The 26,656-nt window shown below is 48.9% G+C and overlaps 1 long non-coding RNA gene across 1 annotated transcript in view; it reads left to right on the top strand.

The window, feature by feature from the left end:
- The window catches only part of LOC137629809 (uncharacterized), a 91,910-nt gene that overhangs the window by 62,186 nt on the left and 3,068 nt on the right, over nt 1-26,656 (top strand). The window contains exon 2 of the long non-coding RNA XR_011041612.1: nt 21,358-21,512. This is a non-coding gene — a long non-coding RNA (uncharacterized lncRNA). The remainder of the gene's footprint in view (nt 1-21,357; nt 21,513-26,656) is intronic.

Raw genomic sequence — 26,656 nt, forward strand, 5'->3', positions numbered from 1 at the left:
CAAATGAAAGTAGTTAAAGAGGTTGAAAGGCCCACCGAAAATCTATATCCAGAAATTGTAGAAAAATCAAAACATACTTAAAGATCTGGAAAATTATTCAAAAGCCAACTACTCCGATTTTAAACAATTGTACAAACCTCTCACAGGCCGTGTCCTTGCCTGATCTGATGGAGGTTGCATTTGAAACCAATTTACCTGGTGAACCTGTAGTGGGGAAGGTGCAAAAACCTGATAGATCACAACCTTTTAATCGAAAAAGAGAGAGACCTCCCTCCCTCTCGCCCCCTACCATAAGAAACATTAAAGTCACGACTTCAAATAAATATGATATCTTGTCTGCTGATGTTTCTGAACAACTAGAAGGTAAATTGAACCAATCAGAAATTCAAGTCGAGGTCCACCATCCTCCTCAACAATTAGATCAAAAGGACACAAAGAAAAAGAGAAACACAAAACCCACTATATCAAGATCCTCTCTAGAGTTACCTCCGGGAAATATTGTTAGATCAAATATTGCCAATAGGAAGACTTCATCTAAGGTGTCTTCCAAAAAATAAACCATAGTTTTTCCTCCATTCTGCAATGGAATTGCCAGGGTTTAAGGGCGAAATATGAACAACTTAAGCTCCTCATACGTGAGCACTCCCCTATAACAGTATGTCTACAAGAAAGCAAGCTCGATGCTAATACTCCTTGTCCTCGAGAGTATGTTAGCTATAGGACACCATATGATCAACGAGCAGGGAGCCATGGGGGAAGTCTTATATACGTTCGTCGAGATGTTCCCCAAATATCTTTGTCTATCTGTACCCCTCTGCAGGCAGTGGCTGTACAGATTGATATAGGGAGAAAATACACAATCTGTTCTCTTTACTTGCCTCCAAATGATAACATCTCATATGATAATATAGTAGAGGGGATTAAACAACTCCCACAACCCTTTCTCTTACTAGGAGACCTTAATAGTAGACATCCTTTATGGGGTGATGTTTTAGCAAATGCAAGGGGTAATATTATATCGTCAATTTTGGAGAATGAAGATGTCAGACTCCTCAATACAGGAGAGCCCACACATTTTCATGTACAGACAGGTACCTTGTCCTGCATTGACCTATCAGTTGCAAGCTCTAACTGTCTTCTCGATTTTAATTGGAGAACATTAGATGATTGGCATACTAGTGATCATGCACCAATCATTATAAACACCAACAATGGTCCACCTTCACAGAGAACGCCTCGATGGAATCTTGATAAGGCGGACTGGGATAGATTTCGGGAGCTACGTGAAATTGAAGGAAATGCGGAACAGTTTGAAAGTGTTGATGATGCCATGGACTTACTCAATGGAACTATTCATACAGCAGGAGTAAATTCCATTCCCAAAACAACAGGGATATTCAGACGACGACCAGTCTCCTGGTGGTCATCTGAACTAACTGCCCTGCACAGAGCCACAAGAAAGTCTTTAACTTGATTGCGCATGCACCGTACTGAGGAGAATTTAGTCATATACAAGAAATGTAGAGCACAGTTCCGCCGTGCCATGAAAGAAGCTAGGCGCCAGTCATGGATGTCATTTGTTTCCTCCATTAACAGTAGAACACCAACTTCATCTGTGTGGAGGAAAGTCAAAAAGATAGCAGGCAAATTCACCCCAAACCCACCACCAGTGTTAAAGATAAATGGCCAGTATATGACTGGAGCAACCGAAGTGAGCAATGCCCTGGCTGACCATTTTTCAAATGTATCTTGCAAGTGTGAAACAGCTCCTGGTCACCAGTATAGGAGCATTGAAGAAAAGAAACTTTTAAATTTTGCAACAAGAAAGCAAGAGTCATATAATTCTCCTTTGTTCCATAACCGAAATACAAACCACGCTATTTACAAAGGGTTATTACTTTTAGCGTAGCTGAAATGGCGAGCCATTAGAATTTAACGAGGGTGTATTACCCCCCGCGCTAGTTAGCGGGGGGGTAGGGGAGTGGTAGCTAGCTACCCCTCCTCCCCCTCACACACACGTGAATACTCACTTTCACTTTTGGCTCGGACTGTGACAGACGTCTCTGTCTTGGTCCTCGCTTGGCAGCCATTGTCTGTTTTGTCTTTACTTAATCGCTTACTTTTCTTTTACTCAATATATATGTAAACATGTTTTCATGTTTGTATATATATTTGAGTATAGAAATAAGTAAGTTTCCTTTTCAGATGTGTGTGTGTAGTGTACGATATCTACGTGGAGGCCTCGGCAGTTAGGCCACCACGGCGTATTTTATGGGTGGCGATCGAGTTTGACTTATGTCTTTCTCTCTCTCTCTCTCTCTCTTGAGTTCGTTCACCCTTTTACTACGTGTTACTACGCCCTTGTAGCCTAGCTTCCTTTCCGTGTGGGGGGTTGCTACGCGTACGTTTGTATCAATTAGTTATGAATCTAATTGTAGTTGTTTTTTTTCAGCTTGTAGAACGATTCCTTTCGGGGTTTTCGTTCTTTCTTTAGTGTTCATTCATTTTTAATTACATAATTACATAGTTACATAATTATAATTGTTATAATTCTGTTTTGGTTACTGCTCTCCTTCCGCGAGTGTAAGTGGTTGTGAGGGCACGTGCCTGTTGTGTAATTCTTGTTCCTTTCCCTCGGGATTCCTCTTCGGAGCCTTCCCGGGGGAATGAATGTGTACTAATATTATTTGTTTTATTTTTTTACAGTTACCGATCTAGTTCGTTTCTGTAATATAGCAACGGTGTGAACTGTCTGGTTGAGTCCTGGGGATTCGGCTGTTGCTGCCTCCCCCCTTGTATTTTCGTCAGGGGCGTGTCTCCTTCTACTGGTAGTACTCCCGTGTCGACGGACAGCTCTCCAGTTCATTTTAGAACAGCCAGGAGGCTTGCCTCCTTGGGCGGATAACTTTCCTTCCGAGGGAAGTTTTTCCTGTCCAGGCTTGAGTTTTTTCCCTTTTGGGGGGTTCTTCTCTTGCCTTTTTTTCGTGCGACTATGCTCTTGGTGCTGAGCGGTCGCACCTGCAGTTTCGCTCAAGGGGCTGGGCAACTGCAGGAGCTCCTCTTCGGAGGATTGCTCCTTTTAGGTCACTGGCTTACCAGTCTCTTCCTCGAAGTGTTTCTCTTTCGTTCGCGAGAGAGTACACTCATAGAGACTCCTCTTCGGAGGTTTCTTCTGTTGCTGTTGCTGTTGGCCTCCCTCGCCGTAAGGCCCTCCGTCCGCCTCGTCGTAAGGGCCTCTCATCTCCCTATAAGGGTGCTTGAGGCGCCCTTTTGGATCTCCGTTTGCAGCCTACACTCCTTTTTTCTCGATCTTCCGCCTTGGTGCAGATGGACAGCAGTCTGATCTCGTCTTCCGACGGGCAACGGTCTTCCCGACGGACAACGGTCTGCCCGACGGACAGCGGTCTTCCGACGGACATCAGTCTCCCGGCGGACAACGATTCCTTCGGGGCAAAGGGTTGCCCCCACGGGGGTTCTTCCCTTGCGTGTCAGGGTTTCCCTGCGCGCCCTTCTGCTCATCAGCGCTCTCCTGTTCGTCAGCGCTTTCAAGATGATCTTCCCTGCGGTTCCTGTTACGTGCCCTGTGCGCCCACGTTCGCCCTCGCGATCTAGAACTTCGGTTCAGGTCGGGGTCAAGGACTTCTTCTTTGCGCAGGCTTCCACGCGTAGCCTTCTGCTCGTCAGCGATCATCAGCTCGCCAGCGATCATCAGCTCGCCAGCGATCTCCGGATCGCCCACGTGTGTTACAGCTGGCACGCCAACGATCTCCAACACTTCTGAAGGAACATGGTTCGCCAGCTACTAGCTCACCTGCGCATGCTGATCGCCATCGCACGACCCTCAACTGCGGATGCTGATCGCCATCGCGCGACCCTCAACTGCGGATGCTGATTGCCATCGCGCGACCCTCAACTGCAGATGCTGATTACGCATGCTGCTCCTCATCGCACAACCCTGAACGATCGCCCTCCTGCGGATGCTGATCACCATCGCACCCTTTCACGCGATCATTCACCTGCGCATGCTGCTCGCCATCGCACAACCCTGCACGATCGCCCGCTTACGCATGCTGCTCCTCATCGCACAACCCTGAACGATCGCCCTCCTGCGGATGCTGATCACCATCGCACCCTTTCACGCGATCATTCACCTGCGCATGCTGCTCGCCATCGCACAACCCTGCACGATCGCCCGCTTACGCATGCTGCTCCTCATCGCACAACCCTGAACGATCGCCCTCCTGCGGATGCTGATCACCATCGCACCCTTTCACGCGATCATTCACCTGCGCATGCTGCTCGCCATCGCACAACCCTGCACGATCGCCCGCTTACGCATGCTGCTCCTCATCGCACAACCCTGAACGATCGCCCTCCTGCGGATGCTGATCACCATCGCACCCTTTCACGCGATCATTCACCTGCGCATGCTGCTCGCCATCGCACAACCCTGCACGATCGCCCGCTTACGCATGCTGCTCCTCATCGCACAACCCTGAACGATCGCCCTCCTGCGGATGCTGATCACCATCGCACCCTTTCACGCGATCATTCACCTGCGCATGCTGCTCGCCATCGCACAACCCTGCACGATCGCCCGCTTACGCATGCTGCTCCTCATCGCACAACCCTGAACGATCGCCCTCCTGCGGATGCTGATCACCATCGCACCCTTTCACGCGATCATTCACCTACACATGCTGCTCGCCATCGCTTACCATCACGCGGTCATTATCGCCAGCGATCTTCTTCACCTACGCGGCAGCACGATCCCTCGCCGTCACGCCATCGCTTGCGTTCGTCGCCTCGGACACGTGTTCATTTACCTGCCCACTCGCCTGCGCGCCTGCGCGATCGCTCGCCTGCGCGCCCGCGCGATCGCTCGCCTGCGCGATCGCTCGCCTGCGCGCCCGCGCGATCGCTCGCCTGCGCGCCCGCGCGATCGCTCGCCTGCGCGCCCGCTCGCCTGCGCGCCCGCGCGACCGCTCGCCTGCGCGACCATTCGCCTTTGCGCGACTGTTCGCCTTTGCGCAACCGTTCGCCCTCGCGCGACCATAGTTCGCGGCGAATTCCACAGCCGGTGGTAGCAGCAGGGACGCGTGCTCCTAGACGGCACTCGGGATCACCTCCATCCAAGCACAGGTTGGTAGTGCAGGACGAAGACAGGTCAGTACAGCATTCTTCCCCACCTTCTTTTCAGGCAGGTATCGTCGGGTCCACTCCAAAGGATCGCCCGATCCCTTTCACCTTAGCGAGGATTTCGGACTCTGTGTCCTTGGAGCAGCAGACATGGTTTGGTCCGCTGGCACGGGCGTTAATGAGGGTTATGAAACCAGCACTCGCCGGCCAGGGTAACAAACCAGCGGCTGTCTCTCCTACGCTGAAGAGAAAGAGAGGAGTGGACTTCGTGGTGACTTCCCCCAGGGCGAAGTTGGTTCCCAAGAGGTCGGTCTCGAGGGTCCCCTCTCCTGTACGAGTACTCTCTCCTTCTCCTGCCCTGGAAGGATTTTTGGCGGGGGGGCTTTCCGTTCAAGATTTCTCCATCGGACAAGGGGTGACTGCTTACCTCTTCCTCTGGGAGCTTACCAGGTTCTTTCCCTCCTCGGTTACGGCCCGAGGTTTGGTTCAAGGAAGCTACAGGAAGATCAAGGGTACTTTCCTCCTCTCGAGCTCAGACACCTTGGCCTTTCGTCGTTAAGTATCTACTTGCGGACAAGCTCGATGTTGTACCATCTGGACGCGCTGACTGAAGGCTTCCTTCGGGTGTCTCATCTGTGGAGGTCGACGACCTCAGACACCCTTCCATCCTTGAGAAGAGTTTTGTCTGTGCCCAAGGACAGAGACTTAGACAGCGGCTGTGCGGAGTAAATCGACTTCCGGTTTCACTCCTCCAAGGCGCTTTCTTCCAGACTCTGCAGGGCTCCAGCGCCCTTTTCTTTCAACCACGTCGGCCTAAGTTATCGGCTACGACAACTGGGACAAGGTGTCCAATTGCAGTTTCCTCCTGTCAGGAACAGATGGCATGGGAGATTCCCCCGGGGGGGCATAGGCCTAAAAGGAGTTCACGAACTCTAGGATTGCAGGTTTTTTCGCTGGGAGGATGCTTAAGGTTACTCATCCGAATGACAGCTTCCCGATGCCCATTCCCGCACAATCTCTGTGAGTAGCCAAGGATATCGCGCCTGCTGTCTCTGTCAGCGAATTCAGTGTCTCTGAACCTCTATGCCATAGCGTCAGCAGAGTTGCCCGGTTGGGCAGAATGATCCATACCTTAGGCGAAGGTCTTCCTTAGGATCATCGACGGCTTCACCCCCGGTCCCCTCAGTCGATCCTTTCTTGTAAGGAAGGATCTGAGAGGGGATGTCCATAGTCGACCTCTCAGTCCTGATCAAGTTTGTCGAACAAACTTCGGCCAGCGTAGACCAGCAGAATCGATCAGACTGGTAACGAGGCGACAGGACTCCTTTAACCCTGGATCGGAAGGACGGGTACTTTCAGTTTCCATTCCATCCATCTTCCAGGGTGCTCGTCGAATTCAGCCTAGACTGCAAGTATTCCTGCTTATGATGCAGTGTGGCTATCCCGCCGTGGCATAGCAGGTTTGTTTCCCCAGAGAACTCTCCCTGCCTTCCTCTTGGCCGCTCAGGTGCAGGCTTCCGCCTCCTCTGCTGTTTGGAGGGCTGGTCAACTCCGGTAGGCTCGGGTTTCGACCTTCTTCAGCGCCGGGACTAGCTTCCGGAATGTGACCATGAGTGTGGGCTCATGGTATTTTGCTTGGAGCCTTCTCTTCCTCTGCCTCAACATCTGGAGTATCTGGCCATGATTTTGAGTCAACCGCCTTACCACATTGGAAACCCCGCTTCTCGTCCGTCCAGCGAGGTTAAGCAACGTCGGTACTTGGATGGGTGACCACCTGGGGACGCCAGATTCTGTTACCTCATCCTCCGAGCCTTCCTTTCGGTTGACTGTGGCAAGACTGAGGAGAGTCGCAGTACCTGTTCTCAGTCAAGCAGAGCTTTCAGCCCTACCTTGGAACGTTTCCTAGTTCTTCTTTCCTCATTGACCCGTCTATAGTCCGAACGGTCGCCTCAGGATAAGTTCCATGTGGGTCGATCCAAGTCCCGGTGGCTTCAGGCAATGTTTAACCGGACTCCCTGGCCCTATGGGACCAGCGGAACTATTAAACCTGCAATGGGTGTTGACCTATGGAGCCTCTTGATGGTAGTGGATATTCTCGTCCTTTCCCCACATTCTTGATGCGGTTCTCGGACTCGTCAAAGGAAAGGGGGGGGGGGCCATGTTCCGGTCCAGGCCTATGGTCAAGACCTGAAGGATACCTCTCCATCATTCAGGCAGGCTTAAGGGCCTTAGTCTGGCCCCTCTTCAGATCCTACAGCTCCTGCCAAGTCGCCCCGTTGCGCGTCGACTTCATCCTAACCAGCAGGGGACGCATTTTCACACCTTCACATCTTGTAGTAGAGATACCGGGATGATTGAGATTCTCTCAATTCCACCATCGGCTCTCTCATTCCAGGCAGGGGAATGTCTCTCTCAGACTATCCGAGCAGAGCCTCATAGAGAGAGTGTACCTAGGGGTCTTTGACCTTGGGTAACCAGCAAGTGCTGGTCTGGGGGACCTGATCGCAACACCTTGGAACCTCAAGCTTCCACTAGTCTTACCCCCAGTCTCAGACCCCGAGACTCTGGCAAGATGCATTCCGGTGATGGTGGGACAAATTCGACGCCTGCGTCTTCCCTCCTTTTTGTCTGCGGACAATGGGTCTCAACAAAACCAGGTTGTCTGTCAACCTTTCAATTGGAGAGCTCCACTGGGACTATGCGCAGAACGGTTTCTGGACCCTCTGCTTCCCCTGACGGAACTCCCGGGAGAGCTTCTCCCACGGCGCAGACTACTCAAGCAACCACACTGCGACATCTCTCCCGAACCGGGGCATCGCTTCGGCTTCATGCCTGGAGACACTACGCTTCCTCCTCTAGAAGAGACAACCCGCTACAGTCGCGGTACGGAGGTCGCGTCATCTGCGATAGTCATCCACAGGGGTCTCCCAGGCAAAGTGAAGAGTCTAAGGTGGTGGGTGCCGTGGGAGATATACCTCTTCCCGTGAGGCCTCTTCTCCAGCAATAACGGTCTTATTGCCTTTCGGCGGGAGGAAGCTCCTTTCCGCTCTCGGCAATGAAGCCTGTCGCTCAGCCTTTCCCTGACCTTCAGGCTTAAAGGAATAACTTTTTCCTGCCCGCTGGATCTATCCTCGCTCATGCAAAGCTACGATCGTCCCTGCCCTAGTCGGAGGAAGACCTCCAACTTGGAGCATGGCTCGGACTTTTAGTCCTTTAAGAGATCTTTTCAAGACCCTTTTACGACAGGCCTCGGATTGTATTCCGCCTTGGGTCTTCTGCTCACTCTGGCCACGGCCAGTGTGTAAGCAATCTTCTTGGTCTCTTACTACTCCCCCCTTTCTAAGGAAGAGGGGAAGGCAACATTCAGGCTCGCTCCTGAGTTGTTGGCTAGACTCAGAATCTGAGGGTCCCGACCCTTCGGTCCGATTCATTCAAGATTTCGAGTCTCCATTCTGTGTGTTATGTCCCAAGACCTTCTCTTTCTTGCCAGTAAGGAATCGAGAGGTTAGCGCTGGGAACAGCTGCAGTTTGGCCTCAGTTGCAGCCGATTTGGGAACACATGGAGGACATGGGGGGAGAGTCACCAGTATACCTCTTCAGCCCGGACTCGAGTACATTCATCTCAACCTGTCTTCAAACCCTCCCCCGTCACGTCGCCCTACATCACGATGTTGGATACATCGCAACGTCCTCGCCTTCGAGTAATACTACTCTGTGACGCAGGTGCTACAAGCTGGAGTCTGGAAGCGTCTGATGACCTTCGCAGCCCGCTTCCTGCAGGGCGTGACCCACAGGAGTCTCGATACGTTTTCTATCGCTCTGTGGTGGCTACACAACAGCTGGTCTAACCTCAGGCTCCTTTTTGGACAGGTAGCAGAAGGTTGAGGGCATTGTTATCAGGTTTTAGTCTGCATGAACGAAAGAAGTATGTCTGGCCCTTACTTCTTTCTTCATCATCCCCTCTACGGGGAAGCAGCATCCTGGTCTCTGCATAGCTGACCTCGAACCTCTGCAGGTAAACCATGCTTCCTTGTGTTCCGAGTATTGAGTCAATACTGTCGCGTCCCCCATACCCTGACGAGGTGGTATTGGGAACGTCCTAACCCAGAGTTCCTTCTGGAACTCCAGGTCAACTGCCTAAGACGGGTCACACTTCTTCCTTCACACACAAGCTTACGTAGGCCACATGGTTCCTTGCGGAGCAAGGAACTTGTGAGGTGCAGGGACTCCTTTTCTCGAGTGCGACTCACTCGGATTCTGAGTCCCCGGGTAAAGCCAAAGCCAGTATGGCTGGGGACTTTCCACCCTTCCTAAGGGATAAGTCACCCTTTGTAAATAGCGTGGTTTGTATTTCGGTTACGGAACAAATGACAAATTCGAAGATAATTTGTATTTTTCCTAACCATACAAACCTTAGCTATTTACACATATTTGCCCGCCAGCCCTGTCCCCCAAGACAAGTCCTACCTCTAAGTGAAAGTGAGTATTCACGTGTGTGTGAGGGGGAGGAGGGGTAGCTAGCTACCACTCCCCTACCCCCCCGCTAACTAGCGCGGGGGGTAATACACCCTCGTTAAATTCTAATGGCTCGCCATTTCAGCTACGCTAAAAGTAATAACCCTTTGTAAATAGCTAAGGTTTGTATGGTTAGGAAAAATACAAATTATCTTCGAATTTGTCATTTTACTGAAAGAGAGTTTGATTCTGCTCTTGCTACGTGTAACGATACAGCCCCTGGACCCTATGGAATTCCATATAAGTACAATGATTAAACACGTACATTTTAATACAAAGTTATTTATTTTAATCATTTTTAATAGAATATGGCATGATCATAGTTATCCAAGTGTTTGGGAACTAACCATTATTCTAGCCTTTTTAAAACCCGGTAAGGACAAGCTTTTTGCAGCAAATTATAGGCCAATTGCATTGACATCTTGTTTGTGCAAAATCATGGAAAAGATGGTCAATGTAAGACTGAAGTGGTACCTTGAAAAAAAGGGTATTTTATCACCCATTCAATGTGGATTCAGGAAAATGCACTCAACGACTGATGTGCTGATACAACTTGAGTCCTCCATTTGTGAAGCCTTTTCTTCCAAACAGCACCATGTGACAGTCTTTTTTTATCTTAAAAAGGCATATGATACCACATGGAGATATGGTATACTTAAAAGAATCCATGAGTGCGGATTGAGAGGAGAGCTACCACTATTCATCCAGTCATTTCTTTCACATAGAGTTTTCCAAGTGAGAGTTGGGGAAGCTCTATCACAGAGTAAATGCCAGGAAGAAGGAGTTCCTCAGGGGAGTGTGCTGAGTGTAACCCTTTATGCTCTAGCAATTAATGAGATATCCTCAGTCATTCCCCGGGATGTTCTCGCAACATTATTTGTGGATGATCTCTCCATATCATTTGCTGGGGCCAGAATGGCAATGGTTGAGAGAAAAATCCAACTCTCTATTGATAAAATTATCCATTGGGCCGATATGAATGGATTTAAGTTCTCGACAAGTAAAACTACAATTGTCCATTTCTGTCGTATACGGGGAGTACATCCAGACCCGGATATATACATCATAGGTCAACGGATCCCATGTGTAAGTGAAGCTAAATTTTTAGGGTTGATATTTGATTGTAGGCTTACATGGGTTTCTCACTTAAAAGCATTAAAAGCTAAATGTGTTGAAGCTATGAATCTTTTAAAAGTATTATCCCATGCATCATGGGGGGCAGAACGCAATACAATTTTAAAATTATACAAGGCCTTGATATTTTCCAAAATTAGTTATGGATGCGAAATATACTCGTCAGCAACCCCAAGCCGGTTAAAAATATTAGATTCAATACATCATGCTAGCATTAGATTGTCCACAGGAGCCTTTAGAACTTCGCCTATCACAAGTCTCCTTGTTGATGCTGGGGAGTTGCCTCTAGACCTTTACCGAATGTCCTCTATTATTCGGTATTGGTTTAGATTGCAAAGACCCTAATTCTTCAGCCTTTCAGACTGCAAGCCTTGTAAGACACTCAACCTACTTTGAGCTGCACCCAAAATCTCCTCAACCTTTTGGGTTTCGGGTGAAACAATTATTAAACAATCTGGATATAATTAGAAATAAGGTGCTTCCATTCAAGGTATCATCAATGCCTCCATGGAAATTACCTGACATATCTTTTTGTAAATACTTTATTGGAGTTAAGAAGAATATGACTGACTTAGAATCCAGGTTTCTTTTTATGGAACATGTCGAAGAACATAGAGGATCGACTTTTATATATACTGATGGCTCCAAATCTGATGCTGGCGTTGGATTTGGAGTACATAGTAATGATTTTAATTGTAGAGGTGCACTTCCTCTAACAGCTTCCATATTTACTGCTGAACTGTATGGCATATTAACCGCTATTGAGAAAATAGCGTTGGAGAAGGAGGGTAATTTTACAATTTTTAGTGATGCAAGGAGTGTCCTTCAAGCTATAGAAGTTTTTAATTCTAATAACCCTCTAGTTTTAAAGATTTTAGAATGGTTTTTTATTATTGAACAGAGAGGTATAACAGTTCGATTTTGTTGGGTTCCAGCACATGTAGGGGTGTGTGGGAATGAGAAGGCAGATTCACTGGCTAAGAATGCTGCATCCGAGTTGCTGCCAAGAAGGTATCCCATTCCCTGTAATGATTTCTTACCTGACATCAAGAAATTGGTTTGCAATAAATGGCAACAGCAATGGGATAGCCTAGATGGCAATAGAATGCGAGAAGTAACAAATGTCATATCTCCTTGGAGGTATAATATGATGCCCAGAATATGGGAGACGTCTCTTTGTCGTCTCCGTATTGGTCACACTCGGTTGACACAGGAGTTTCTGCTGAAGGGCCAACAGCAACCGTATTGTGACGACTGTTTAGTACCTCTAACAGTGAGGTATTTGTTGACCGAATGCCCCAATTATAACAAGTTAAGGAATAGATATTTGTTTGAGGCTCGAGGTGAGGGTGGCAGGTTCATCCTTGCCAAGATTCATGGACATGTGTCCTACTATGCAAGTGGCATCTTTAGATTTGTTTCAGAAGCAGGTCTTCTGAAAACTATTTAACTTTTATGACATTCAACTTTTATGATTTTAATTGAATACTCATTTTTTTTTTTATTTTTTTTTTTTCATTTTTGTATGCATAAACTAAATGATATCGGCATCAATGACCTTAGATGTCAGGATGCCTGAAAACTTTAAATCAATCAATCAATCAATCTGAGACTTTGCCAAGATCATTCAGATGCCCATGGGACCTGCGGAACTGACGGATCTCCAGTGGTGGGTGGCAGACGAGAACCTATGAATGGGAGTAGATCTTCTTGTCCTCCCCCCGGATTTGATGCTGTTTTCGGACGCTTCAAAAAAAGGGTGGGGGGCCCACGTGCTGCACCACATGACCTCAGGCCTCTGGTCAGAGTCAGAAAAGTACCTCCACATAAAATCTCCTAGAGATGAAGGCCGTCTTTCTAGCCCTTCAACAGTTCCAACAGTACCTGGCAAGTCACTCTGTGGTGGTGATGAGCGACATCACCACAGTAGTGGCCTACATCAACAAACAAAGAGGTACTTTTTCGCAGGAACTATCCCATCTAGCAGTAGAGATACAGTACTGAGATGGGCTGAAATCCACTCGATACCACTATCGGCACGCTTCATTCCGGGCAAGAGGAATGTGCTCGCCGACAACGTGAGCAGAGCATCTCAGATAGTGAGTACAGAGTGGTCTTTGGATCATGTAGTAGCCAACAAAGTCCTGACTTTGTGGGGTTCTCCGACTGTGGACCTGTTCGCAACAGCCCTGAACTTCAGGCTCCCGCTGTACTGTTCCCCAGTCCCAGACCCCAAGGCTCTCTGGCAAGATGCCTTCCAACAACGGTTGGACAACATCGACATTTACGCCTTTCCCCCGTTCCGTCTGATGAGGAGGGTGCTATACAAGACCAGAACATCGGTCAATCTTTCAATGACCCTCATAGCTCCGCTATGGCATCACGCAGAGTGGTTCTCGGACCTTCTGCTACTCCTAACGGAGCCGCCAAGAGAACTCCCTCCATGACACAATCTACTCAAACAACCACACGCCAACATCTTCCACAAAGCCGTAGGTTCACTACGACTTCATGCCTGGAGACTATCCAGCATCTCCTCTCTCAGAGAGGATTTTCGCAACAAGTTGCAATCAGGATGTCTGAACACCTGCGAAAGTCATCAGCAGCAGTCTACCAGGCAAAGTGGAAAGTCTTCTGTAGTTGGTGTCGTGGAAGGGGTATCTCTCCACTCGATGCCACTATTCCAGTAATAGCGGAGTTCCTTGTGTATTTGTGTGAAGAAATACGCCTATCAGTCTCGGCAGTGAAAGGCTATCGCTCAGCCTTAAGCCTCGCCTTCAGGCTGAAAGGAATGGACATTTCTTCATCGTTAGAACTTTCTCTACTCATACGAAGTTATGAACTTACCTGCCCTCCGTCGGAAGTGAGACCTCCCCTATGGAACGTGGTTCGAGTTCTCAGGTCTCTTCGGAGACCTCCCTATGAACCATTACGCCAGGCATCAGATTGCCACCTAACCTGGACGACAGTGTTCCTGCTAGCTTTGGCCTCGGCCAAGCGAGTCAGTGAACTTCATGGTCTCTCGTATGACATCGCCCATTCAAGGGGGTGGGGAGAGGTAACGTTCAGCTTCGTCCCTGAGTTTATTGCCAAGACTCAGAATCCGGGAGTAGCTGATCCTCAATTCGACTCCTTCCGGATTTCGAGTCTCTGTAATGTAACAGATGACCCAGACCATCTCTTACTATGCCCAGTAAGGAGCTTGAGGCTAACCTCAAAAGAACAGCCGCATCTCGTCCTCGTGTGCCAGCACTATTTGTCAGCACAGGAAGGACCAAGAGTAGGGTCAGCAAGAACACCATCTCTGCATGGATTCGCAGGGTTATTGACCTGGCACTGAATCCAGACCCTCCTCCATCACGTCACCCCCAGACCACATGATGTCAGGGGCATAGCTACGTCCCTGGCCTTCAAAAGAAATTTTTCAGTGACGCAGGTTCTTTAAGCTGGGGTGTGGAAACTGCAAACCACGTTCACGTCCCACTACCTGCAAGATATGACCCACAGGAGACTCGATACTTTTTCCATCGGTCCTGTGGTGGCTGCACAACAGCTGGCTTAAAACCTCAAGCTCCTTATTGGACAAGTAGCAGAAGGTTGAGGGCATTGTTATCTGGTTTTAGCCTGCATGAATGAAATGGTTTGACTGGCCCTTATTCTTTTCTTCATCATCCCCTCTCTTGGGGAAAGCAGCATCCAGGGTTCTCTGCATAGCTGACCTCAAACCACTGCAGGTAAACCATGCTCCCTTGTGTTCCTAGTATTAATATTAATACTGTTACGTCCCCATACCCTGACCAGGTAGTATTAGGAAAGTCCTAGTCTACAAGTTTCCATCTAAAGAACTTCAGAACAACTTTCTAGGATGAGTCACACTTCTTCATACCTTCACACACAGTTTGCGTAGGCCGCAGACCTTGCGTAGCAAAGTTTTAGCGAGGTGCAGATACTCTTTACTGTATTTCTTGAGTGCTAACACACTCAGATAAGAAGCCCCTGGACAGGTTTGTATAGTTAGGAAAATTACAAATTATCTACGAATTTGTCATTTTTATTACAGTTACTCCGCTCCCGCTTCTCCCATGGATGTTGACTGGGGAAGGGAGGGTGCAATACTTATTTTATGGTGTTTCCTCAGTGGTCCTTTTCGGAGTTCCTTCCTTGGGAATTTTCTGTTGCATGATTTATTTTATTTTTCCTCTGATAGCTTTGCAGTTTTCTTCGTTCGACTAAGAGTGCCGACGAAGCAGAGCTGTTCTGTTCATGCCTTGGGAATCTGCTGTCACTGCTGTTCGTCAGAGGACGTCATCATGGGCGTCATCCCTTATCTTAGAAGTACGCCCGTGACAACATGATCAGCACTTCAGACCATCTTAGAACACTAACAGGAGGTTCGCCTCCAGGGGTTGGACAACTTTCCCTTCCGAGGGAAAGTTTCCTCCCCAGGTGTGAGGTTGTTTCTCCCTTCTGAAGGAGAACTTCCCAAATCTTTATCACTTCATCGACTCCGACTGCGGTTGCTACCTTCGCCTAGACTACTCTCCCCCCTTGCTGAGTGTCTCTTCCTTCAGGGGCGGAGCATAGTCTTGGGCAAGTCTCTCCTGCGAAGTGATCACCTCTCTCATTCACGAGAGGGGCCACTCATAGAGACTCCTCTTCGGAGGAGCGCTACTGCTGAAGATCTGCTTAATGGTCCACCGGCCCTCATGGGCGTCATCAGTTCCTGTTCGTCCTACCAGCCTGCCAGCCGACCTGCCGACCTACCAGTGCAACCTTACGCTGCAGTGAGTCCTTGGACTTTGGTCCTGGACTCTTCTGTGGACCTTTCACGGTCGCTATCCATGGATGATCGCTCTTCCAAAGGGCACATCCCAGTTCCTGGTCGTCCTGCCAGCTGACCTGCCAACCTACCAGCGCAAACTCATGCTGCAGTTAGTCCTTGGACTTCGGTCCTGGACTCTTCTCTAGATCGTTCCTGCTCACCAACGATCTCCTGCACCTGCGCGCCAGTGCTTTCCTATGCGCCCGCGCTCTCATGCGCCCCAGCATTATCATGTGCGCCATTGCTTCCGCGCTCGTGCGCCAACAGTTTTCTGCGCTCGCGTTCCAACAGTTTTCTGCTCTCGCTCCAACAGTCTTCCGCGCCCGCGCGCCAGTGCTTTCCTTTGCGCCTGCACTCTCATGCATGCCAGCATTCTCATGCACGCCCGCCGTCTAACGCGCACGCGCCACGCAATCTCGTGCTCATGCACCCTCCCTTGCACAACCAGTCACGCGCTTCTGCGCATTTTAGGGAGACTGCTCAAAAACCTACACAGTGCCTTACTGCGCGCCAGCGATCATCTGCGCTCTCAGATCCAGCACCCTCCTGCTCACTTGCGCTCTCAGATCCAGTGCTCGGCAATGCGCCAACTCTAAACAAAGAGCCAGCGCTAGCCTGTTCGCCAGCGCTCTCCTGTGCAGTGGCAGTTTCAGATCCAATATGCCAGCTCTTGCCAAAGATCCAGTGTTTGCAGATCCAATGCTCGCTAATGCGCCAGCTCTTGCCAATGAGCCAGCGCTCACCTGTGCACCAGAGCTTGCCTGCTCTCCAGCGCACTTCTGCGCATTCACCAAAAACTGTGCTTCAGCAGAAACTGAACACCAGCATCATCCTGTGTGCCATCGTTCCAGTACTCTCCTGCACACTCGCGCAATAGGCAAAAAGAATAAAACTTTTTGGACAGGTCACCATTGCCCCATTCCTCTCCCCGCAAACGCATAACATGGCCGCCGGAAAAAAGAGGAAAGAGGATTTACAGAAGGATTCAAGATCCCAAAGATTCCATCTTCCAAGAGGAATCAAAACGGGGAATCCTTGATCAATGTCTCTTCTGAAGTTTTTTCTTGACAGTACCACCGTCAGCAAACAAGGAAGCATCAACAGACTGATCGCTAGATCACTGTTTGCTGATGGCTAGTTCACAGTTTGCTGATCGCTAGCTCGCCGATTACCTTGCCAATTGCTAGCTCAGCTCTCATCATTGACCTCTAGTCCCTCCAGTGACTAACGATCTCCGATTGCTAGCGTGCCGATCACCGATTGCTAGTCAATAACCTGTCATCAGCTTGCTGATCACTAGATCACCGATGGGCAGCTCATCTTTCTTTGATCATTGAACTCAGCTCGCTGATCTCTGACCAGCCCATCGTCAGCTTGCTGATCTCTGACTAACCAGGATGGACTCTAGTCAGCTTGCTGATCTTTAGCTCATCGATCACTGATCCGCGATCGATCGGTGATCATCAATGGCCTACCATCACCAACTGACTATCATTAAATCATTCTTCTGTCTCTCAGGGCTCTGAAAGGAGATTACCAACTCATTATTGCCAACCTACCTTGGCTGACTGACCAGACAGCCTTCATCTGCCTGTCAGTTACCATCTTCGGCTCACAGACCGCCGATTCACCGATCATTGACAATTCTCCAGCAGTTCGTGACTCGGACTTATTAGTCAACCTCTGCCCGTAGTTCTCTAGATCAGAAGGTATACAACACACTTCTCGCTACTGGCCATTCGCCATCACACCAATCCACTAAAGTGATCGGCAAACGATCGACAACCAGCAAACGATCGACAACCCTCATCAGCGGCTTGTCGGCATGGGACTACTTGCGAGCACTCTCCAGCTGCACAGTAACCACAATAGGCAACTGTTAACCATTGATTAACATACGCCAGACTGATTCTACTCTAAGGAATAGTATCAATCCCATCAGGGCGCATGGTAGGGTTAAGCGTTGCCTTCCTTCTATCAGTTAAAGGAATTCTCTCTCAGTGAAGAATCCTTACACAGGGTATCATGTCCGATCCTTTACGCCACGAGTCAAGACCCCAGCATCAACAATCTCCCATGCCAAAGGATCCACAAGGAGCTGTCCCTTCAGTTCGATGTCCACACCAGTTCGGACAAGGGGTAAGTCATCAGGTCTTTATTTGCACACTGGACCTAAAGGACACATACTTCCAGGCCCAAACCATCCATCTAGGAAGTTTGTAAGATTCAGTCTAGACAAATAAGAAACACCAGTTCAGGACTCTGTGCTTCGGTCTTTAAACTACACCCATCCTGGTCTCACAGGATCGGCTTCTGTCTCCTCCGTTTCTGGACGACTGACTGACCTTAGCAGACTCGGTGGCAACCTTGTATTAGCACCGGAACTTCTGAAGTCTTTTTTACCATGATCCAGTGATCAAGGTAAACCTGTGGAAGTCTTCCCCTCTCAGAAGACTGGTGTATCTGGGAATGATTCTAGACACCCATCTCCACAAAACTTTCTCAAAACGAGAAGAACTCCCAACCCAGAGTGACTTGAATCCAATTGGAATTATGCCTTAGATCCCCCAGACATTCTGACCCCATGGGACCAGAAGTTTGGACGAAACTCAAGTGATGGGTGTCAGTCGAGAATCTACGGAGTGGTATAACCTCATCTTTCCCCACCCCTCAGACTTGATGCTGCTGTGCTTAGAGCACATCAAAAGAAGAGAGGAGGGACCCTAGTGCTGCACCACACGACCTCAGCCCTCTGGACAGAGTCTGAAAGTACCTTCACTTAAATCACTTAAGAGATGAAGGCCAATTTTCCGGTCCTTCAGCAGCCTCATCGGTTCCTAACAGATCACTCAGTAATGTGAGGGGCGACAACACCACACACCACATAGAGGCTCACATCGACAAGCAAGAAGGAGCTTGCTTGCAGCCTCTTCCCATGTAACAGTAGAAACACTAAGATGGGCCAAAGTCCGTTCGGTGCCGTTATCAGCCCGCTTCATTCCAGACTAGAGGAATGTGCTTGTCAACAATCTGTGCACAGCATCTCAGATAAGGTATACCGAATGGTCTTTGGATTACTTTGTAGCCGACAGAGTCCCTACTTTACTGGGTCCTCCAACCAGGGATCTGTTCGCAATGCCCCTGAACCTCAGGCTGCTGTTGCTCCCCAGCCCTAGATCCCAAGGCTCTCTGGCAAGAAACAGGCCAATAACGGTGGGTACAACAATGACGTTTACGTCTTGTCCCTGTTTTGTCTGGAGAAAGGCTTTCAAGAAGGCTAGAACATCGGTCAGCCTCTCAAGGACTCTCATAGCTCCACTATGGTATTACTCAGAACAGTTTCTAAACCTTCTGCAGTTCCTGATAGAGTCTTCAAGAGAACCCTCACCACATCACAGACAACCATACTTCGACACCTACCACAAGCTATAGCTTTGCTATGGTTGTACGCCTGAAGACTAACCAGTACCTCCTCTCTCACAGAGGCTTTTTGCAATAAGTTGCGAAAAGGTTGTCTAGATATCTGAGGAATTCCTCAGCATCAATCTACCAGGTAGTATAACGTCTTCTGTGGTTGGTGTCATGGGAAAGTGTCTTCTCTCCACTCGATACCTCTATTCCAGCAATAGCGGAATCCTCGAGTAGATGCAAGAGGAAAAGACCCCCTTTTCAGTTTCAACAGGTAAAGATGATCACTCGACCTTGATCCTTCACCTTCAAACTGAAAGGAAGGGACATCCTTTCATCGCTAGACCTTTCCTAACTCATACAAACTTACAACTTGCCTTTCCCCAGTCGAAATTGAGACTTTCCTCTTGGAACATGGTTCAAATTCTCCATTCTCTAAAGAGGCTTCCTTATGTTCCACTTTACCAGGCAAAATATTTTCACCTGGTTTAAGAAGACAATGTTCCTACACGCTCTGACAGCAGCCATATGAGTCATGGAACTTCATGGTCTCTCTTTCAACATCGCCCATTAATGAGAAGGGTGAAAGGCAACGTTCAGTTTCGTCCCCGAGTATGTCGCCAGACACAGTCTCCAGAGGTGAATGATCCTACACAAGTCTCTACTCGGTAACGGACGATCCAGATCATCCGTTACTGTACCGAGGGTATGGTACGAGACTCTACCTTTAGAGAACGGCAACAGCCCACCTGGGTCCCTTCCCTTGTCATCAGCACTGGGAGAGACTAAAGAAGGATCACCAAAATATCATCCCTGGTGGATTCACAGAGTCACCAATTATGCCCTGCATCCAGAGCCTCACCCAACATGACGGCTGACGATGTCAGGGGCATAGCTATGCCCTTGGCCCTTCTAAGCAGATTACTCTTTGAAGCAAGTTTTTACAAGAAAGGATGTGAATGCTCCAGGTGACTTTCATAACCTTTCTCCTGCAAGATCCACAGGAACTGGATACGATCTCTATCGGTCCTGTGGTGGCTGCACAACAGCTGGTTGTAGTATACCTCAAGCTCCTTATTGGACAAGTAGTAGAAGGTTAAGGGCACTGTTACCTGTTTTTAGTCTGAGTGAATGAAAAGATTTGACTGGCCCTTATTCTTTTTGTCATCCTCCCCTCTCTTGGGGGAAAGCAGCATCCTGGGTTCTCTGCATAAGCTGACCTCAAACCACTGCAGGTAAACAATGCTCCCTTGTGCACCTAGTATTAAAACTAATACTGTTGCGTCCCCATACCCCAGCGAGGTGGTATTGGGAAAGTCTTGGTTACAACAGTTTTTCCTTCCAAAGACTAAGGAATAACTTTACCTAGACAGTCACACTTCTGCATATCTCAACACACAGCTTGCGTAGGCCGCGGACCTTGCGTAGCAAGGTTTTAGCGAGGCGCAGGGACTCCTTATTTTTTAGTACTAACATACTCGCATAAGGAGCCCCCGGGTAAACATAAAAGCCAGATTGACAGGGACGTCCACCCTTCCTAATGGGTGAGTCGCCCCTAATGAATAGCGTGGTTTGTATTCCATTTATGGAACAAATGACAAATTCGTAGATAATTTGTATTATTCCTAACTATACAAACCTTAGCTATTTATACAAACTTTCCCGCCAGCCCTATCCTCCTTGAAGTCTTACCTCCAAGGAAAGTGAGCAAAATCACAGGTGTCTAAGTGGGAGTGATAGCAAGCTAACTCCCCCCCCCCACCTACCCCTCGGTAACTAGCAGTGTGGGTAGTTAACCCTCGCTAAATTTTAATGCCTCGTCATTTCAGCTCCGCTGAAAGTAATACCCCTAATAAATAGCTAAGGTTTGTATAGTTAGGAAAAATACAAATTATCTACGAATTTGTCATCTATTATAATTTATTAAATTGCCCAGCTTGGTAATGTCTTCTAGGGATAAATTTGCCTTGGTTCTTGTTTTGTTAAAAGAACGCTGTCAGTAATTCATCTAGGTTTTGACATAGCTGTTATACCAAGATGAGAATATTTTGATTAGTAATGAAAAGTGAAAGATTGTCATCTCATGTAATGCTAATGTTTATTCAAGACTTTTTTCACGTAATTATAAGTATTTAATTTATTGAAAAAGATAAGAATATTACAAGCCAATATTCATTCTTCGATTGTTGTTCAATACCTTGTTCAACCGGCTAATCTGTTCTTACATAAATCGTCGTCTCGATTCTTTGTTTGACAAAATCAAGGAAAATTTACAAATGTACCTTTAAGCCCACAATAAGTAATCCAGTTTCAAGAAATTAATGATTAAACTTTTGCAGGTATCTGGTTGATAACCAACAAAAAACTGCAAGAAGTTGGAAATGAAATATTCCAATGATACCGAACTCCAGCAACTGGACTCTTCACAACTGGAACCCCACAACTGGACTACCTAGAATTGGACACCCACAACTGGTTCGTCACAAGCAGTGTGGTAAGTGCGTCATTTTAGTAGCTAAGTTTTGTCAGTACCTAATCTTTAGGGGGCTGTTATTTCCTACGTATTATTGCCTTTGCCAGAATCGAAGATTTTTAGAAGGTTGTGTATTCATCTCTGTTTGTTTATTTGTGAACAACTTTACACAAAAACATATTGTGCCAATTTTGACCAAACTTGGTATCCCTGATGGATTTCTGTAGCAGAATATTCTAGAAGCTTTGAGGACCTGTTTTAAAGTGTGATTGGCTTGCCTTACCTCAAATCTTCTGTCCATTCAAGAAGACACTAGCGTGTTTTGGTTTCCATTTGGTTATAAGTTTCAGTGAATGTGAACCAAGTGGCAAATGTTCATGCTGTTTATTTCCAAATCTGTGAATTAGTTCTCTTAAAACTATCATCATCATCATCTCCTACGCCTATTGATGCAAAGGGCTTCGATTTTGCAATGTTAAAACTGTAGTCTTATGAATTTTATATGGGACTTACTTTTTGTGACAAGAACTAATTTAACAGCCGATTCCCTTCCTTTTCCATTATTGCGAATTCAATGGCATATATCTCTAGTGTATATTTGAAGCATTTTTCTAAACGCCTTGAGCAATGTAATCCTGTGTCTCTTAATACAAATATTCCAGGGTAGGGGAGTACTAAAAGGTTGAGCCCATTGTGATATTTGCTCTTTCAGATCTTTGTAATGTCTTGAAAGACAAGGCATTCTTTTCACATGACCAATTCTTCTTCTTGGATCTAATGTGTCCCCGTCAATGCAAAAATAAACTTCTTCTATTGGTATATTGTTCATACTTAGTTGTCGAGGTACTGATTACAGATTTTTATTTCAAGGAAAGTAATTCTAGTATTGTTTAACAATTCCTAACAAGGTGAAAGCTAAGATAGTTTGCCAAGCTTGATAGTTGATTCTTATAATGTTCTGTGGAAGTGAAAACTTTACATTTTTGCAAGACTCTCTCTTTGTGTTGACTTTCAACAGATGGTTTTGGCTGGAGATGTAATGAACGTATTCCCTTTTCGGGTTACGATAAGAAAAGATAAATTGTACTGTAACTGAAATACAAACCACGCTATTTAATATGGGTAATTACTTTCGGCGTAGCTAATATGACGAGCCATTAGAATTTTAACGAGGGTTTACTACCCCACCGCTAGTTAGCGGGGGTAGGGAGGGTAGCTTGCTACCCCCCCCTCACACACCTGTGCTTGAGCTCACTTTGCTCTTGGCTCAGGTGGTAGTCGGACGTGTCCGCTGTCACCCTCGCCTTTTTTGACAGCCATTGCTAATACTTTTTGCTTTTCCTTTGACTGTGTGTGTGTGTAAAGTTGGCCTCTGCTATGCGTAAGTGTCGTGGCTTACCTGACCGCCCTTGTGGCACGTATATGTCGGCGGTCGAGACAGACCCCCACACCTTATGTCCTTCCTGTAGGGGCCAGCAGTGTGATAGGAATAAAGTGTGTGGTGAGTGTAGGGAGTGGTCTACCTCCCAGTGGGAGAGGTTTTCTCAGCGCCGGAAGAAAAAGTCCAGACGGGATATTTCTCCTTCGAAGGTTTCTTTGAAAGGAGAAAATCCCAAGGGCTCTTCTTCTATGGCCCAAACCTCCTCCGAAGCTCCCACTTGATCGGTTTCTTCCGAGAAACTGTCGAGTGGTAGCGTAGGCTGTAGTTCTGTTGACCGATCTCGGGGTTTGGGAGAGGGAGTTGCCTCCCATAGCGAGGAAGCTCCTCCTCCTCCCCCGGGGGAGGATTTAAATATGCCTGTTTCTAATAATGATTTGTTACAGCTTTGGGCTTGCTTGGGGCATAAGGGTTCGCCCTCTAAGGAAGCCTTGTTTGACATGATCAGGTTGGGGGCAGCTGTCAAACAATCGCCGACTTTAGCAGAGGTTGATCCTCTGTCTATCGTCAACGTTGTTGTGGCAGAGGCTTCCGATGAGTTATATCAAACATCTGCTCGTGATGTTCCCGATGTAGCTGAAGGCTTAGTTCCCCCCTCCGAACATCCTTCGAGGGAGGAACTAAGTCCAACGGTCTCTCCTGTGATTCTCAGCCTTGGGGGAGTTCACTCACAGAGACTCCTCTTCGGAGGACTGCTGATGATCAGCCCGCTGACTCCACGGCCCCCAGAGGGCGTATAAGGCGCAAAGTCCGCCTTCCTCTTCGCTGTAGAGGCCTTCCTTCACCTCACAAGGGTGTTAGGAAGCGCCTCTTCGGTTCATCATCTCCGCAGTCCGTCGCAGAGGAACCTCGCCGTCGTTTTCCGACTCTACCAGCTACATCCCTGGACACCTCTGCAGGTTGTTCGCGATCTCCTTCGGTGGAAGGTCGTCCTTACAAAGGGCATGCCGACCTTCCACCCGCCAGACCTGCTGACCTGCCGTCGCCGTTCCTGGCTGCTGACGTGCTGTGGGCGCCAACACATCCCGTTGTAAAACGGGCAACGGTCCCTTCGGGGCATCAAGGGCTTTCGCACAAGTTAGTGCGTAAGTCCCTTACGCGCCAGGTCTCCCCTGCGCGCCAATGATCACCTGCGCGCAAGTGCTCGCCTTCAGATGGAGTTTCTGTTAAAGCGCGCCAGCGCTCACCTGCGCGCCAGCGCTCACCTGCACGCCAGCGCTCACCTGCGCGCCAGTGCTCTCCTGATCGCCAGCGCGCTACTGCGCGCCCTCATCCTGCTGCGCACCATGCACGCCTTCGTTCTCCTGCGCGTCAGCGCTCGCCTACGCGCCAGTGCGCTAATGCGCGCCAGTGCGCTAATGCGCGCCAGCGCGCTAATGCGCGCCAGCGCGCTCCTGCGCGCCGGCGCTCACCTGCGCGCCGGCGCTCACCTGCACGCCAGTGCTCTTCTGATCGCCAGCGCGCTACTGCGCGCCCTCATCCTGCTGCGCACCATGCACGCCTTCGTTCTCCTGCGCGCCAACGATCTCCTGCGCGCCCACGATCTTCTGATCTGGGCTCAGTGGGAAGTTGAGCTTTTCCCCTGCTTGCCAGCGCTCACCAACGCGCCATCGATCGTCAACGCGCCATCGGTCCCCACCTGGGCGCCATCGTTCATCAGTGCGCCATCGCGCGCAGTCTCCGACGCGCGCCCACGAGGTTGCGCACACGCGCTCTGCACGTCCTTGCTCATCACCACAGCTAGATTTGCGCTCTCAACACGCGGCCGCGCGCAAGGGATATGTCTCCTGCGCGTGCGCGCCCAACGTTATCACCCGCACGGGCTCTTCGGCCAGACCCTGCGCGCCCGCGCGCGAACAATCGCCTTCGCGCGTAAACACTTGTTCATCCTTCAGCGCGCCCTCTGCCATCTCCAGCCCGCGCGCGCGAACAATCTCCCGGGCGCGACCCAGGGCAATTCCCATCGTGCGAACCCCAGCGCGATCCCACGCGTGAGGCTGCAGGACAACGCGCGGCCAGGTCATCATCGTCGCGTTCCCCCCCTGCAAGCGCAGAACAGCACGCTCGCCGGTGGGAGGGAGGATTCCGGATAGGTCCAGGGACTTTTCTCCTTCATCTTTTCAGGCAAACCCACCTTTGGTAACTCCTCCTAGGGATCGAACGATCCCCTTCCCTCCAGAGGGAGTTTCTGACAGCGCAGCTGTCAGTCAGCAGCCTTGGTTTGGATCCCTGGTCAGAGCGGTCATGCAGGCTTTTAAGCCTGTTCTCTCTGAGGTGGGCCACAAATCATTGGCAGCTTCTACTTCCCTGAAGAGGAAGAGAGGAGTGTCTGACGTGGTAACTTCTCCAAGGGCGAAGCTGACTCCTCGGAAGTCCTTGAGGAAGGCCTCCTCACCCCCCCAGACTTTTACTCCTCCCCCTTCGGACGAAGATTTCCTGTCGTCAGGGGAGTTACGCGAGGTGAGGCGTTCCCTCATCGCACCAATGAGGGAAACCCCACCTCGCGCTGGGAAGTCCTCTCGGGTAGGGGTGGAGAAGAGCCTCCCACCATCACTGTTGGAGTCCTGCATCCCTCCCAGGAGGGAATCGAAGGCTTACATCAACAAGCAAGGGGGTAGTTTTTTGCAGCACCTATCCCATGTAGCAGTAGAGATACTGAGATGGGCCGAGATCCACTTGATATTACTATTGGCACGCTTCATTCCCGGCAAAAGGAATGTGCTTGCCGACAACCTGAGCAGAGCATCTCGGATAGTGAGTACCGATGGTCTTTGGATCATGTAGTAGCCAACAAAGTCCGGACTTTGTGGGGTTCTCCAACAATGGACCTCTTCGCAACGGCCCTGAACTTCAGGCTCCAGTTGTATTGTTCCCCAGTCCCAGACCCCAAGACTCTCTGGCAAGATGCATCCTAACATCGGTGGGACAACATCGATGTTTTCGCCTTTCCCCCATTCTGTCTGAAGGTACTCAACAAGGCCAGAACATCGGTCAACCTTTTAATGACCCTCATAGCTCTGCTATGGCATCACGCAGAGTGGTTTCCGGACCTTCTGCAACTCCTAACGGAGCCCCCAAGAGAACTCCTTCCACGACACGATCTACTCAAACAACCACATGCCAACATATTCCACAAAGCCTTATCTTCGCTACGACTTCATGCCTGGAGACTATCCAGCATCTCCTCTCTTAGAGAGGATTTTTGCAACAAGTTGCGATCAGGATGTCTGGACTCCTGCGAAAGTCATCAGCAGCAGTCTACCAGGCAAAGAGGAAAGTCTTCTGTGGTTGGTGTCGTGGAAGGGGTATCTCTCCTCTTGATGCCACTATTCCTGCAATAGTGGAGTTCCTCATATATTTGCGTGAAGATGTAGTGGTTTGCGGACTGTGGTCAGAGGTAGCACCCGAACTGCCTAGGGTCCGAATGCCGACCACAACCCGACGTTCACTACACAAAAAATATACAACGGTGGAATACCCAATAAAAACCTAAGTAACAGGTCAAGAGAACGGAGCTCTGGGCACCACCCCTTGATTTATACTGGGCAAGGGGACCCAGCTTGAATCTTGTTGTTTACCATACCTTTCACTGGGCTAGCTGGATTAACATGTAAGAAGAACGTTGATTCATTTCTGGGAAATCAAAAGGATATTGTATATAGCTCTATATTCTTTAGGTAAGATGGTTTTAAGCTCAAGTAAGGGTCCGAACATTAGGTGAAAAGGA

The sequence above is a fragment of the Palaemon carinicauda genome, chromosome 37 (assembly GCF_036898095.1).
Source record: "Palaemon carinicauda isolate YSFRI2023 chromosome 37, ASM3689809v2, whole genome shotgun sequence".
Lineage (NCBI taxonomy): Eukaryota > Metazoa > Arthropoda > Malacostraca > Decapoda > Palaemonidae > Palaemon > Palaemon carinicauda.